We start from the raw sequence: 15,794 nt of genomic DNA, 5'->3' as shown, positions 1-15,794 counted from the left end.
TGAGAGAGGTCTTCTTTTTTTCGGTAACTTAACGAGGTGGCCTAATTTCCTTTTTTTTTGGTATGTGCCCTTGTTTCCATATCTTGTGTAGAAGGGGCTGTAAAATTGTTGCTGCTTTTTTTTGGGTATTCCATCTGGGCCTACTGCTTTGTCACTTTTTATGGCTTCCCAATATTCAGCTCTGACATCTTCCTTCTCTTGTTGATCTTGACACTGGTTGAGCTTTTGGTTTCCTGTCTTGATTCTAGTTTTGCTGTAATCTCCAATAGTTATTGTGTTATCACGAAATGCATGCTAATAGTTACTGACCTCTGGTTAACACCTGTAAACAATCAAGTCATAGACTATGTTTTAGATTTCGTTACCTGGTTCTTGTACAGCTGTTTGGTAGTATGTATATACTACCTTGCTAGTGGACTATTCTTCCTAGTATCATTTCTCCATTGTTAAGAAATCTGGATAAAACGTTGGCCATGTTCATCACTAACAACAGTTGTCAGGAAAGAAATCCAGATGGGAAAAAAACAAGTGAATATTTAGAGACATAATGCATCCGAATTTCCGATAATGTATCAGCATGTCTGTTACTAGTTTCTTGTAGTTTTCTTTCCTAACATTCCAAAGAACGTTTGCAGACACTAGGCGAAAAGCATTCCATGTTTGTTTCTTATTCGTATTGATACATATTCATTACCCTGCAGCAAGTTGTTTAACCTGCCATCTTTGAAGAACTCTGGAATCTGAAGACCTTCAAAAAACTCTCTCTTTAATCTTTGCCTCGCTGAACTAAGGGAAGTTTTCATGCAGGTATCAGAAAGCTCTCGGAGTTCAGTACTTGGCTTTCACAAAGTTCTTCGTCAAACCTAGTTTGATGTGAAGGGGTGGTACTCAAAATTTTGTGATACTCTACCACAGTTTGCTGCTGGATATTCATTTCTCCAAGTGCTACATTTTGTTTTGGATTCAATTCTTTCTGCAAGTACTTCAGTTCCCGTGCACAGCTATCCCACTCACTAAAGCATTATCGAGGGCTTCAATTTTTGGAACATATAACAGATATAACATATAACCCCATTTCTGAATAAAAAGATCCAGATGCTGGTGGCGCGTTTTATATGAAGTAATTGTGATATCGTTTTCTAGAAGATTCCATTGTTGAAGTCTTGAACCTAGAGAGTCTGCCTTGTTCTTGGATAAGTACAAATCACGAACCAGGTCGTTTGGTTTTTTTCTGTGTTATTATGTGTGAGGTTGAGGATACACCACAGTAAAAATCTGGATAACAGCATGCTCACCAGGAGAAGAAAATGTCGGCTTACCCTTGTCGACATTCCATGAATAAAGAAAATATTCTACCAAAAGTTCTAGAATAATCTCTCACCATGTGCAATAGGTCTCAATGCGGACAAAATGTTGGGGTAGACTGTTCTTGACTTAGTTTGCTTCGTTATACCACCAGAAAGAGGAGGAACCAAGAAGAAACAAATATTTGTGTAGTTGCTTGGCTCTCTAAACACACGAGCACTACAAACGGAGTTGATGGTCTTTTGATAGTCAACCAGTGTATAACCTGTGTTACAGATGTAGCACAACATACATACGGGCTCAAGTCATGTCTTGTGGCTAGTCTTGCATCTGACATCTACAACCATAAAGTCTCAAGTAGCCACAAGTGTTAATTATGATGAAGTCTTCGATTGTAGTCCTGACCATTGGTGTCCCAACAACTTTGTTTATATTGTAGCCTGTGATGGTGTGTACACCTCACCCAGTGGCTCCATCTCGTCCCCGCTGTACCCCAGTCAGTACCCGCCTTATGAAGACTGTACCTACATCATCAGCACAACACAGGGCCATCGCATTACCTTGACCTTTGTTACATTTGAAATTGAGGCTGGAACCGATGACTGCGAGTTGGACTTCTTGCAGGTTTGTGAATTTTTCTTTGCTTTTATTTGAAGGTTCGGTTTCCTGCATTATAAAATACATCATGAATCATTCTGGTTTAGAAAATTTATATAGGGAGTAATTTCATGGGGTGTTTTGGTATTTTGTGAGGGACTAAAAGGAGCCAAAGGTAAAATAGAAGTTTAGTTGGAATTATAAAGAATTAGCGGCAGATAAAAACTAAACTAGAGTGAGTAATGAAAATATCTATCAATCAAAACTTACAAAATGCTGGCCGCGAGAAAAGGCATCTTTTGCATCTCCTTTCCTAACCACATTCGAGAGTCGTTCCCAAAGTTCTCAACCTCACTCAGAAAGAAGAACCATAGCTGAATATTCTTCTTATGGTTACCCTTCTTATAAAACTAGAAAAACTAATACAAACTTCTATTTAAGCTTTTGTGCACATGAGGCACATACAAAAGAGAAGGGTCGTAAGAAAAATCTAAAAATGAACAAAACATAGCTCCAAGCAGAGAGAAAGTGTCTGCAAAAGAAAGGTATGACACCAAAGGAAAGGCATGAGGACATGGTACAGACACGTACTGAGGACTCCCTTTCTAATGCAACTGTGAAGAAGTGGGCTGCTGAATTCAAGCGAGTCAGGGTCAGCACAAAATATGAACCTTGGTCAGGTCGTCAAAAAATCTCATCCACTGATGATCTAGTTGATGCCATTCACCAGATAGTTTTGAATGACAGACGTCCTATTGTCCAGCAGGTAACTAAGTCCATTACTTCTGGTTCAGTCCACACCACTTTAACTAAGTTTATGGGGATGAGTAAGCCGTCTGAAGGATGAGTCATTAGAATGTTGAGGTCAGAGCAGAAGCTGCAAAGGGTTGACATTTCCAGAACACTTCCATATCACTTTTAGGATGACCCTGAGAATTTCGACCGAAGATCAGTAACTCTTTTAATTGTTTCTAAACTTAAATCCCACCTACCCTTTCGTTAGTTTGGAAACAATGATGAGTAACATGTGCTGTGGATGAGTTTTGATGGTCCAGCAGGTCACCTTTTTCCCTTATGGGATTGCAACGCCTGAGCATCGCTGAAATGTGCATTGATGTCAATGGAAAGTTTATTATTGAAAAATTGTGAAACAGTCTTGTTTCTGCAAGTCTTCTGGATGAGGCTTACAACTATTTGAACTACCCTCGTACTCATATTTACAATATGGTCTTCACTTTAGTGACAGGCAGCGACAGCAGACAGAAGAAACTACAATTGACATGAAAATACAGCATAAACATAATTCTAACTAGTAACATAATATATTTATATATTTAGTATTTGATATCTTCGGTACACGGACTTTTCGCCGACGGACGTTTCGCCGCCGGACGTTTCGGAGCCGGACGTTTTGTCGACTGGCTTTTCGCCGCCGGACGTTTGGGCGCGGGGCACTTCATTTCGGCATTTCACACGGACCTTTAGCCGAAGTCAAGTGTGTGACGCCCCTTAGCTCACACATTTCTCTCGCCATTGTCTCAATGTATCAGTGAACTCTCTCACTATCCCTCCTCATGTGAACCGTTAGCTCACACATTTCTCTCGCCATTGTATCAATGTTTTTTCTCAAAGCTGTTGCGCATAATCTGTGACAATCAAAGTGAACTGTCTGTGAAGTCTGTGTGTAAAATTTGTTTGAAATAAAGAATTATTGTGTAATCTAGTAGTTACTTTCATTCTTTGAGAAGTAAGTAAGCTCTCTCTCTCTCTGACATAATGCGGCGAAACGTCCGTCGGCTAAACGTCCGCACTCGATATCTTCTGTACAACTAGATGCTTCTAGAAAATTAACGGTTATTTGGTGGGTATGCTGGGTTCTTTCTGATTAGAAAAAAAAACGACCGTTTCTGAACTTTAGCAGTCATTATCATATTTTTGTTTAACTTCAACGACTTTATGTTCACATCCTAAGATCCGGGATGGAAGCTCCGAGCTGTCCCCGTCTATGGGTATCTTCTGTAACACGAGAGTTCCGGACAGAGTGAGGTCCACGTCTAACACCATGTGGATCAGATTCCAGTCTGGCTCACAGTCAGGCACTGGCTTCAATGCAACTTACTCATCAGGTAAACAGCAATTTCTAAATCGCTACAAGTATGTTCCTTTACTTTTCGTCTTCCGCTAATGCGTAAACTTGACCTGAATAAGTCAAGGACATGTCGAGCACACAGCAATTATTAGTCGTCCTAAGGAGCTGTGCCACTTAATAAAAAACAAAAACAAAAGACGTAATCAGGGTCTTTCCTTTTTTGTAGCCAAAATGTGAATACTGCTTTTCCCCTCTTTCTTTCTTTCTAATTTCTTTTGACGAAAAACCTGATCAACTAGTGTCACTCTATTGAAGATACAACAATCACACGGCGATATACTTCTCAAAATATAAAAAAAACTCCACTAATATACTAAGTACTCAAATGACATTTTATGTTATTCACTACAATTCAACTCTCGCCAGGAATGCCATCATTTCGCTCACCACTTTAAAGCTGGGAGTTGGGCTCACGTGATCTCTCATTCGTCCACACGACATTCACGCTCTGTCAGTCGTGTCCCACTAGTGCATACAGCACATCACCACAGACAACTCCGGGCATTCACGACAACATGTCTGCCTTTCCATTAAAAAGGGCAGCAACAAAAACAACTACCTTTAAAGGAGAAGGAAAAGAAACGGCAATAATAATTTTAACTAAAATATCTTATAACTGACGAATTCTACCCAGAAAAGAGCATCATGATTAAGAATACAGAATAATTATGAATATTATATTATAGTCTACAAGGAGATCAGCCTCTCTGACTGTGTTTACGAGCTCTATACACTCATCTAGTTAAAACCCTGGTATTAACGATGAGACAAAACATAAAATGCAAGGCAGATGTCGTGTGAGGTGTTAAAGCACTAAACTCATCAACATCTCCTAGAACACAAAGTCCACATTAGGGGAACCAAAGGCTGTCCACAAGACCATGACGTGGGTACACTCAAGGACAGTTGTTAAAATGAAACATCGTCATTCCCCAAAACAATCGTCTGAAATGCAAGCTTAATCTGTTTACAAAACCCTCAGTTAACACTAACATAACGGGAGATTTTCATACTTGTGAAGCTATTTAAAACTGACTGGTTTGTAAATATTGTACTTCCTTCTACTACGGTCCATAGGGTCTATGTAGACAGCACTGTCACTGAACAAAACAACAAGAAATATCGACAGCCGAAACAATCAAAAGATAATTCGTCTTCCTTGTCCTTCCTTCTGCTACTTTCTACTATTTTTTTTTCACCTCTTCTTCTTTCTGTTATCTCTTTTTTCACCTACCTTTATTCTTTATTATGTTTCTTTGTATTTATATTTTGGTCTTATACTATTTACCTTTAATAGAAAAAGCAAAATCGTTGGTAAGACTTTTAACACGTGCTCGTTATATTAATAATAAACCGCACCCTTGTTTTAGCTAGAATAATGTCAGAAACTTCATCCTGTCCACAGCAATCATTCCACACAAGTTTCTCCTTGTCACTGACTCTGATAACGGCATCCACCGCATAGACATCGACACGGGAAGTAATGCTACAATCAGTCCCAGTGGTCTACAGGACCCATTGGGTATTGACTACGATCCAGTAGACGGTCGTGTCTATTGGTCAAATCAACTGGAGAAAACCATTCGATCCGCTAACCTTGATGGCAGCGATGCTCGGCTGGTTCGCAATTTTAGTCAAGGTAAAGTGCTTACAAACACTGTGGTCATATGTTTTAGACTTGTTACAAGATTGCCTAAATCACTTTGATGATGATGATGATGATGATGATGATGATGATGATGATGATGATGATGATGATGATGATGATGATAATAATAATGATAATAATAATAATAATAATAATAATAAAAAAAAAATCATCATCATCATCATAAATTGATTTTGTATAGCTTTTTTTCTACTAATGATAAGACTTTGTCGGGGACGACACACGTCACAGACAACACACTGCGTCCCACACATGTTCTTTCTTACAACAAATTACAAAGACCTGTACTTACAATTCTCTATTATTCGGTAGCTTGTGTTGACTTTAGGGGAGGGCAGCAAATTTCACCGAACTCTTTTCTTGAATCTGAAGAATATCTTAAGTGTCTCCCACATTCTTCACTCTGTAAGTCTTCCGTTCACTTGCAACATTTCTCTAGACACTGTCAGGAGGCTGTTTCTATCTCTTTCATTAGGTCTACCTCTGTTCCATCCTATTTATTATATCTTAAACAATATATTTGCACACTACTTTGCATACGCATATATAAAATAAAACCGTTGTATAGAGATTCATAATAGTAAGACATTAATCTAGAGAAGGGGAAATGGGAATGTGTGTCGATGTTGATCTCCCTTTACAGTGTTTCTTTCTGCATAGTGTAGAGTAGGATGAGAGGATGATGACAGATTTTGTGTGCATGTCCATGTACAAGGAATTCTTTTCTTTTGTGCCTATGTTGTTTTATGTGTTAGTATTTCATGTTTTGTATATATTGTATAGCAAAAAAAGCAATAAAGTCTGAAGAAATTACGCCTTACTCAAATCAGTATATGTAAATGACTACAAACCATAAATAGCATCATTGTCATAAGCGACTCTCAACATTATCGCAATATTAGTAATTTACACAAAGCCTTTTCTAATATATATTAATTTATATTTAGTTCTAGAAATTTGTGTTGTTTGTTCAGTGATCGAAATTCTCTAAAGGTATGTGAATTAGTGGGATATTATAATAAATACTAGTTTGTTAACTGTCTCTAAGGAGGTCGCCTATTGGGCCTTTCTGTGGACTCTGTGTCGAGGCTACTATTCTACGGCGACGACGGCAACAGTGTCATCGGAATGATATCACTGGACAACAACAGTCATCAGATTGTCATCGATTCGGATATTGGCCAGCCTCTAGACATCGAGCTGGACAAACACAATGGGTGACTATAATAACACTTGGAAATAGTAATAAAGACGTTGAAATTCTTAAATATTTAGGACCTTGAAAAGAATTGGAAGAAGCTACTAGAAGAGAGTGTTAAGGGAAAGAATATAAATAAATAAAAGTACATGAAAATAAGAAAGAAATATACAAATCTTTGTGTCGCAAATTGAGAGCTTAACTCAAAGACATAGAGTAGCTTTATAAACAGACGAGATAAACAATTTGTTTAACTTCTTAGTGTGATGTACTGGAGTGACCCTGTCAGGAGTAAAATAGAGAGGTGTAACTATGACGGCTCGCACCGTGAGGCAATAATTTCCACATCCTTGTATCTGCTAAATCCAACTGGTCTTGCTTTGGACACAGAAGGTAAGATGTTTAATTTTTCTTGCACTCTTTGTTATTTTTAATGTGAAATACTTGAAATATGTTCTTACTTCTATTTTCTCTCTCATTATTCCTTAGTTTGCTTCCCTGCTTTAAAATCTTTGATTTACTTTCAGAAAGCAGGCTTATTGTTTTAAACTATGTATTTAATGATTTGTTGTGTATCTCACTTTTTCCTTGTTTTGCGGAAATTCATCCGTTATCATACATTTTCGTGACTTTCCATTTCTGATTTCCTTCATTCGTACTTGCGTTTGTGTTCATGCATATAAATGAATATAATTACGAACACGTGGATGGGTGAACGGATGGATCAATGGGTGCGAATGTGAAGGGAGGAGACTTTACTGGGCAGATGCAGGCGCACAGCTGATAGGATGGATGGGTTTGGATGACAGGCGACCTGAAGTTTTATTTCGTCTGAGGACTCATTCTTTATAGGCTGGATATCTACCAAAATGAGTTGGTTTGTCACGGACTGGGGACCTAAAAAGTAAGTACTATTATCACTTTCTTTATCTTATAGCAACAAATGTATTTTTAACAATGACCAAAATTATCTGCCCAATCAGAAATTTGAAGGTGCTCTAGTCATAAAAAGTAAGTTAGAAATAAAAAAAAATTAAGTTTGGTTGCAAGGCTCAGCGTTGGAATTCCCACAGCAAAAATAAGAGCAAATGGAAAAGAAACACATTATGAGCATGCGACAAATATATATTATAAACAAACAAACTTACAGCAAGGCTTTTCATGTGCGCACCTATATCATCACACACACACACCACTGAGATTTCCTCTGAGGTTGAGTATCTGGACTGCAGATGACACAAAACGATTTTAGTACCTATTGCTTTGACATAATTATAGGTATAACATAGGTTTTACTCATTTAACATTGGGATAAAGGAACAAGATGGAAGAAAGCCTTGTTGTTTAGAGAGCAGGCCTTTGAGCTATATTTCACTTAGCGTTGAACAGGTTCATCATTTTGTTTCTATTTGTGAAGCTATAGACATTTCATAACACCTTATTTTAGGAACACAAAAACTACGAGGCAAATCCAAACATGTTGATTAAACAAAAAACGTTATGTGGGATTACTAAGTAGATTATACATTTATCTTTAGATAACTAAAGAGAGTTTAGTAATACTCATACTCGCCTTTTGTTGAGTGGGAGCGAAATGCGTTGGACATTTGAAACAAATTTTTTGTAGTTTTGTGTCTACGATAATTTGTGTTATATTTTGTATTTCTGTTTGTGTTTCGGTTAACTACTACCAGGGGTCTGTCAAAAACAACACACATCTATCGCATTGGCGAGAACAGCACAATGAGGACCGCAGTACAAGTTAATAGCATAGTAACGATGTTCGTGTCTATGCCGAAGAAAGTATTAGTAAAGGTGATAAACATTCTTCACTGCCGGAAATTTAAAGCAAGAAGGTGAGTCTAATGTAGAAATGCAGAGGAGATTATATTTATCTCTAATGTTTCCTTTATTTGTCTGTGTTTATCTGTTTTGTTTAGGCACACCTCTTTCGCATGTCTTGAGCAGTGATGAGAGGCCAACTGCTTGACATTCGCCTTTCCAGTTGTTTTATTGTCCACTACGGTGTCCCTTCCTCTCCTTAAGGTTTTAGAGGGATTGTCGGGCAACATATGACAACACCAGACCAGTCCACTATTTTACTGTAGCCAGAAGCGTCTCCAAATGTCCAGGGTGTCAACCGTTCTGTACTAAGTGACTGGTTTTTGTGTTCCTTGTAGCAGATTCAGTTTAGTGACACATTAGTACAGCGAGATGTGAACTTAGATAACTTGTACAACATGTGTTTGGCATTACCACCTGATGAATTGGACTTGTCAATGGTCGGAAAATTATATTAACTTGTTCTTGTTAATGCTGGTCTCTATTTCCATATCATGCAATATCAAAAAAAAAAAAAAATGAAGAGAAAAAACCCTTACCTTAACTTCCACTCTACTTGGACTAGAATCCCACCTAAAATGTTCTGATTCCTTTACCTAATCTCTCTCTCTTAGCTTACAGAACAGAGGTGCTTTAAATTTAATTGGCAACAGATTATTTGTGTCAAATGAACTGAAGAACACTTTAATCATGATATCACAGTAGTGACAAAAGACCGAAGTAACTGTCTTCTATCTCCATTTAAACTTAAAATAAATAGGTCTATGAGCTCTCGGCTAAACATGTCATAACTACAACACGATATTGTATCACAGCCCAAGATGACCTCAGTACAACAAACGATTATACGGCTAACATATAAAATCCAACAACAAGAAATGACAAAATATTGTTCTTCACGTTTTTCTCATTTAGCTTGTTGTTAATAGCTGTGATTATTGTCACTTGACTATCTGCATGATCTTTTTTAGCAGATTGATGACATCTCCATCATTTTCTTTGTTTTCTGATACACTATACCTGGATGTTTGTGTTTTGTTGTGGATAGTTTATCCTTTGTCCGTCGTATTCACTCCATGTCTCCTTGTTGTAAGCACTGACAGCATGTCGCTTCTTGATCATTATAATGAGCTTAACAAATGACACGTTTATTAGATAAAAGAAAACATAGTAGATATAGCATGCTCAACTAGCGCAACTGTCTTTTCTAGTTGCCAAATGTTTCCCCCACCACCTAATCTGTCAAGAAGCCATTTACCTGGAGAGCTCTAATGATAACCTTATGTTGACTCTCTTTACTCTGTCAAGGTACCTTTATGTATGCTGCAGAAACCCTGGTTTTTAAAGCAAAACATTGACACTGGACCCGTGGGCGATAATGACCCTTAACTCCTGCTACCCTTGTCGAAATCAACTGCAGAAGAATTATACTTACGATAATCAAACGTTGATCAGAGGTTTTACTACATGGCTCACGACTTCATAACATGCTGTTCCCCGAATTCAAAACTCTTGTGGCTCTATAAAACTGCTACTTTAGCACGAGACATGCAGATATTCAACTTCCGAACAACCCAAACTACGTACTTAGCCAGCAGATAATTAATTAGCGAGTGGCTAAAATCCGACAGCTCAAATTCCAGAGTTTGCTTTATATCACCTATATCTACCGATATCTGCAAAAAATACGCAAATGATTCAGGTTTGTCTGTAAGATCCGGTCTCGAGGTACAAGTAAAGTCGGTGTTAAAGATGATGAAGTCACTTCGACTACTGACCAGCTGCTCTGTACGTTGATGTCGTGCCGAGAGGTGTCCTGCTAGGTCCTCGTTTCTGTATTTTATTTTGCACAGTGCACAGACACATACAATAAGGGATGCCATTGGTCACTCACTCCGCATCCCATCATCAAGCAGCCAACACTGTCAAGAGAAACATCACTCTACTGACCTTCTACCCAGCCTACAATAGGCGTGGTAGACAGGTGACTACATCCTCTCTCAGTCAACCTGGTCTGGGACCCTGAGGTGTCACACTCTTCTGATTGATGCTCTGCCATCCGGCTGGTCTCTCTTGGCGAATCTGTCCACTTAAGGTTGTCTCCCCTAATACCCCTACTTTTCTACCCCACACACCTCGACGCTGGTACATAGCCCCCCCCCCTTTCTTGTATAATGGGTGTATAGATATAGACGTACTCTGGAAATGGAGTTTAAAAATAGTATAGAAATAAACTGACGCTCTAAAAAGATGCACATCCACAAGCACACTTGCACTCTACACATACAGTAAATTATTGGAAAATATGATATCAAAGTAGGAAGATTCAAAACTTCACTATCTATATCACAAGTGTTTGTCGTACCATCAGGATTATGAGATCCTTCTGTGTGCGTGGATCTTTGAGTTTTGTATCTCATGACAAAAAGAGGTTTTTTCTTCTCTTGTCTTGAAATTGTCAAGTAAACTCCATGTTTAAATAACTAATATCCTTTATATTTAAACCTTCAGCACTGTTGTATTTGAAACTGTCAACAAAATATTTACATTTTCAGCATCTACCTCACCAACACCGACAAGCAAAGAAACAATAAAAATGGAAGATACAGGTAGTATTGAATGTTTCAGCTTTTTGTTGCTTCAGTCAATTGTAATTAGGTCCGATGTACTGATATGTCTGGCTCAAAAAATGTCCTTATGGATGTAGTAATGACGACATATACCCAGCAAACACGCAAGATTCCGCCAATCTTGGGACAAGCTTAGCAAAAGTTTGTACCATTGGTTTATTCATTGCCAAGCATCCGCCAAGCAAACGCCAACGTTCACTATGCGAGCATAACGCTATCGTTCATGTCAGCTGCGGTGGGGACATTGGCAAAGCTTGGCAAGCCGCTTTCCCGCCAACGATCGCGATACAGGCGAGGTCACCAAGTTTGAGCCAAGCTCGCTGACATAAATGATTTATGACTATCAAGACATGTTTTACAAACCGCTTATTTGTAATTATTTTGTAGATTGTTAAATAACATATAAATATATTTTATACTTTATGGTTATTACAATCTCAAAAAGTATAAAGGTAGAGATATTTTATCAAGAACGCTCACTCGCCTAAACCTTCGCACGTGTTCGGGTCTCCGGCATATTTATATATAAAACAGAGCGAAATTGGAGTTACACTCGATCTGATCTTCATTATTTTTTAGGAAAGATCTTCACGCTTCTTCAAAATGTTGTCACGATACAAGTACACAGATTTAAATATTTTATTCATCGACCATCATCTGAAAATTTAGCAAAGTTGACCGATTCTTACTTAAACTGGAGACACATAAAAAATTGCTGTAGGGACAGCCAGTCCGATTTGCCTTACACAAAAGTTAGCGAAATTAGAATCCGAAAAGACATTAACAATCAAAACTAAATTCAAACGAACACAAACAAAGATCTAAGTAATTCATATAATGTAAAAAAGTTATGTACATTTTTTTCTAATTTTTCCTCTTGGGTTGACACATACAATTTTATTTACTTTTACGTTCATCAATACATCTGATTCAATACACCAAACAAATACAAGTATTTTTTTATATTATTCAGTTTATTAAAGCAGAATTTGAGTCTAAAAAAACACAGGTGTGTTTATGTGAGTGTATGTATGTGTATATTGCTTTCATTTTCATTCATTAAACTCAAATGCATGCAAAGTTGAGTAAATGTCATTTCATTAACAACATTTACTTTTGCCCTCAATTGTGTACTTATCTGTTCCTATCCTAGCACATTACCATATTTCTATACTACGGAACAGGAAATTGATATGTTTTTGATGCTTAATAATTATTTTAAAGGATTTCTCTTATTAGATGGTATAAGTCAATGATGCTCATAAATTGTGTAATTTTAACGACAGTGATTTATCTAGAGGAGATAGTAAGTTAAATTTAAATGGATTGAGTATGAGTATATATAGGCATTGGAAGGGTTTTTCTGCTTAAAGCATATTATTCTTGTTAGCATTAGATATTTTCTATCTGTTCAACAACCACTGTACTGGGTCGGTTCTTATAATATTAAATACACCTAAAAGAAAATACACGATTAATAAAAACAAAAGGTATTGTAAACAAGTTATTTCGGTTGATATAGACCAGTGTCCAATTAAAATTAAATGCCTACAGTATTTTGATTAAAGAAATAAGGTTTAAAAAAGACATTTTATTTGTTAAAGTTTCTTATAAATTATAGTCTTTTCCTATTTATTTCCTAAGTTTTAATGATTTCAGAAAAAAGTTTTTTTCTCAATTTAAAAGATGTACCACATTATCCAGCTATTCGAAGATGGAAAGACGTCTGCAGCCATCATGCCCGATGAATGGTTCATCCCAGAGAGCACCAATAGATATTGCTGGCCTAGCTCTAAAACAGACCCCCCCTGGGTCGAAAACACAAAAATGCCATGCCCGAACTGAAACATTTTTACCTACCAGCGGATAATTAAAAGGACATGTAATTTTTTTTCTCTGTGTGTGTTCATTTTATAACTCCTTGTTTGTCAAACAATTAAAAAATTTCTTCTAATGCACTAATTATAAATTGAATATAGTGCATCAAATAATGTTTGAAAGAAATTTTGTATTTGATACTTTAGAAATTAAATAATTAGTACTACTTCAGTTTGTGATTAATTGTGATAGTTCTGTCTCTTGTCATATTTTATGACATTTTGTCAGTGTCACACCATGATTTATGATTCGTTCTGCCTGAAAATAAAACAGTGGACCAGCGTATCTTATCTCCATAGTTTAAGCATAAACTTGACTTATTTATAGACTTGAAAATTTGCTTTTAAAGGAATTTGGAGCCTTCAAGGCTATCCTTTCTGTTTGTAGACATACAAAAGTTTTATGAGAGCTTCCACTCAATTCTCTCCCTTGTATTATCAAGGAATCGTTGTACTGAGACTATATGATAACAGAGTAGCGACCCTCAGGTCATCTTCCTAAGTTTGTGAAAGGTGAGAGACCGCCTAAGCAGGATGCCGTGTTTTGCACAACAGCCAGAAGTGACCACCAGGCCATGGGTGGACTGGTAGGCTGGTACTGTTGGTGGACACAATAGCCAGGAGTGACCACGCCAACTAGGTGTGGACTATAAGGCGAGTACTGTTAGTGGACACAGCAGCCAGTGGTGACCACCAGGAGCCAGTGGAAATCCATGAGGTGCTTGCAGGTTCAGTAGCCGGTTGGTGACCACAAGGGTCTGTGTGAGACGCGAGTGGACTTCGTGATTTCTTGGTAGTGTTACAGTTCTTTACGTATACTTGAAAGCCTTGATTGATGGACGACAGGCTGCACATATGTGTGTGTGTGTGCGCGAGTCTAAGTTTACTCTGTGCTAGCGTTAAAACTTTATTTGCTTAGAGATGTTCTGTATTAGAGTGCTTCATCGTTGTTGATTTAGTGACGTGTCTGCCGCTTAACGCATGGGGGTGAGGGGGGGCACCCTTTCGTTGGTCGAATTTTGAAAGGAGAACTTAATAGGGCTACATCAGGTCATAGCTATAGGTGGGTCTTGGAGTGGGAAGTTTTTTTGTTTCATGCTGAGGTCACCTAGTGACAGATGTTCTTTTGTTTTCTCCACAGGCTTACCATCTTTAACATCTTTGTCATCTCCATCGTCCGTGCCATCCTTTTCAGCTTAACTTCTGATATTCTTCGTATCTTCGTGTGATCATGTCGACGTTGTCCTGGTTCTTGTCGTCGCTGCATTTTTTAAACGTCATCTTATTCTCTTTCAGCCCCTGTATGCGCGGAGTCTCAACCCTGCTGTTCCGTCCTCCCTTCATTTCTTCGTTCTGTCGCCTTCTTCCTTCGGTTCTGTGTTGTGTGGTCAACATGGCAGCTCGGACTGTGACCAGCAAAGTGTCCCTGTGCACATGGGACAGTCAGTGCAGTGGTGATCAGTGCAAGAGCATCGCGTAAGAGACACAAACTGAAGGAGACAGTGTCAGTACACAGTGTCTACATCTAACGTCAGGACTGAATGTCTCAGGTGCAAGAACTCTGATATTACTGTGCCGCAGTGTGTGGTGGTGTTTTTTTCATTATCTCCCTTACTAACATCACTCATTACCATTATTTTGGCGTGGGGTAGTACCCTGTTTTCTTGCGTGTGTGCGTATACGCACATGTGTATTTCTCTGATTTCTTTTTTTTTACTTTTCTCATTTTTTTATCCACATGTGATTAAACTTCTTATTTGTACCTTTCGTTTCCTCTTTGTTGTGCTCTACGTTCATCAAACGTTCATGTCCAGCCTCTGGCTGAGCGAGTGGCTGTGTTTGTGTCGACTGTGTGAGCCGTTGACAGCGTGCATCCGGAGACACTGGGGTCGATCTGCAACATCAGGAACTTAAAATCAGGTCTGGTTATTCATGACACAAAGAGAAAAATCGGTTTGTTTAGTAAATGGTCTTAGCATTATAGTCTTTCTGAAAAATATCGAAAAAAAATGCATGTCAGAAAAGAAAGAAGTGTTGCTGATACTATTTGTCTACATTGCAGTAAATTTTACTTATTGTAACAGAGAGACAGTCTCTGATTTTGATCCTTTGCTTGCAGCTACATCAAGTGATGAAAATTGGCGGAAATTTGTCGTTAGTAAATCGTAAACAACGCAGTACTTATCACTTATCGCTAATTGTTACAAGCTGTCAAAATTGAGCCGCCGCCCAAAAGTCAGCAGGATGGGAAATAAAAAAGATAAAACATGAAGAGGTTTAATAAGCCAGAGATGAACGTTTGACTTTCTGACAGACAGAAATGTATTGAACATCGCGATGTCGTCCACACCCTTTGCACAAACACACACACACACTGACTGTAAGAAGTGACATCCGCAAATTTAATGTCACTAAATATCTAAATGGATGAATTTCAAAAATGTTGTAGAAAATGGAAGAAAGAACCAATAAAACTTTCACTAAAAGCAAGGAATCACTCATGTCATCTAGAACTTACTAAGTTGAC

At 38.0% G+C, this 15,794-nt stretch overlaps 1 long non-coding RNA gene across 1 annotated transcript; it reads left to right on the top strand.

Moving 5' to 3' along the window:
• The first annotated feature begins 7,782 nt into the window (after positions 1-7,782).
• On the top strand, positions 7,783-15,029 carry LOC112556913. Its single transcript, XR_003097852.1, has 3 exons — positions 7,783-7,822; positions 8,613-8,733; positions 11,316-15,029. It is a non-coding gene; the product is annotated as an uncharacterized LOC112556913 (long non-coding RNA).
• The last annotated feature ends 765 nt before the right edge of the window (positions 15,030-15,794 follow it).

This window comes from Pomacea canaliculata, linkage group LG2 (genome assembly GCF_003073045.1).
Source record: "Pomacea canaliculata isolate SZHN2017 linkage group LG2, ASM307304v1, whole genome shotgun sequence".
Classification (NCBI taxonomy): domain Eukaryota; kingdom Metazoa; phylum Mollusca; class Gastropoda; order Architaenioglossa; family Ampullariidae; genus Pomacea; species Pomacea canaliculata.
The sequence above is the reverse complement of the archived record's forward strand: the minus strand, read 5'-3'. Positions and strand labels throughout refer to the sequence as shown.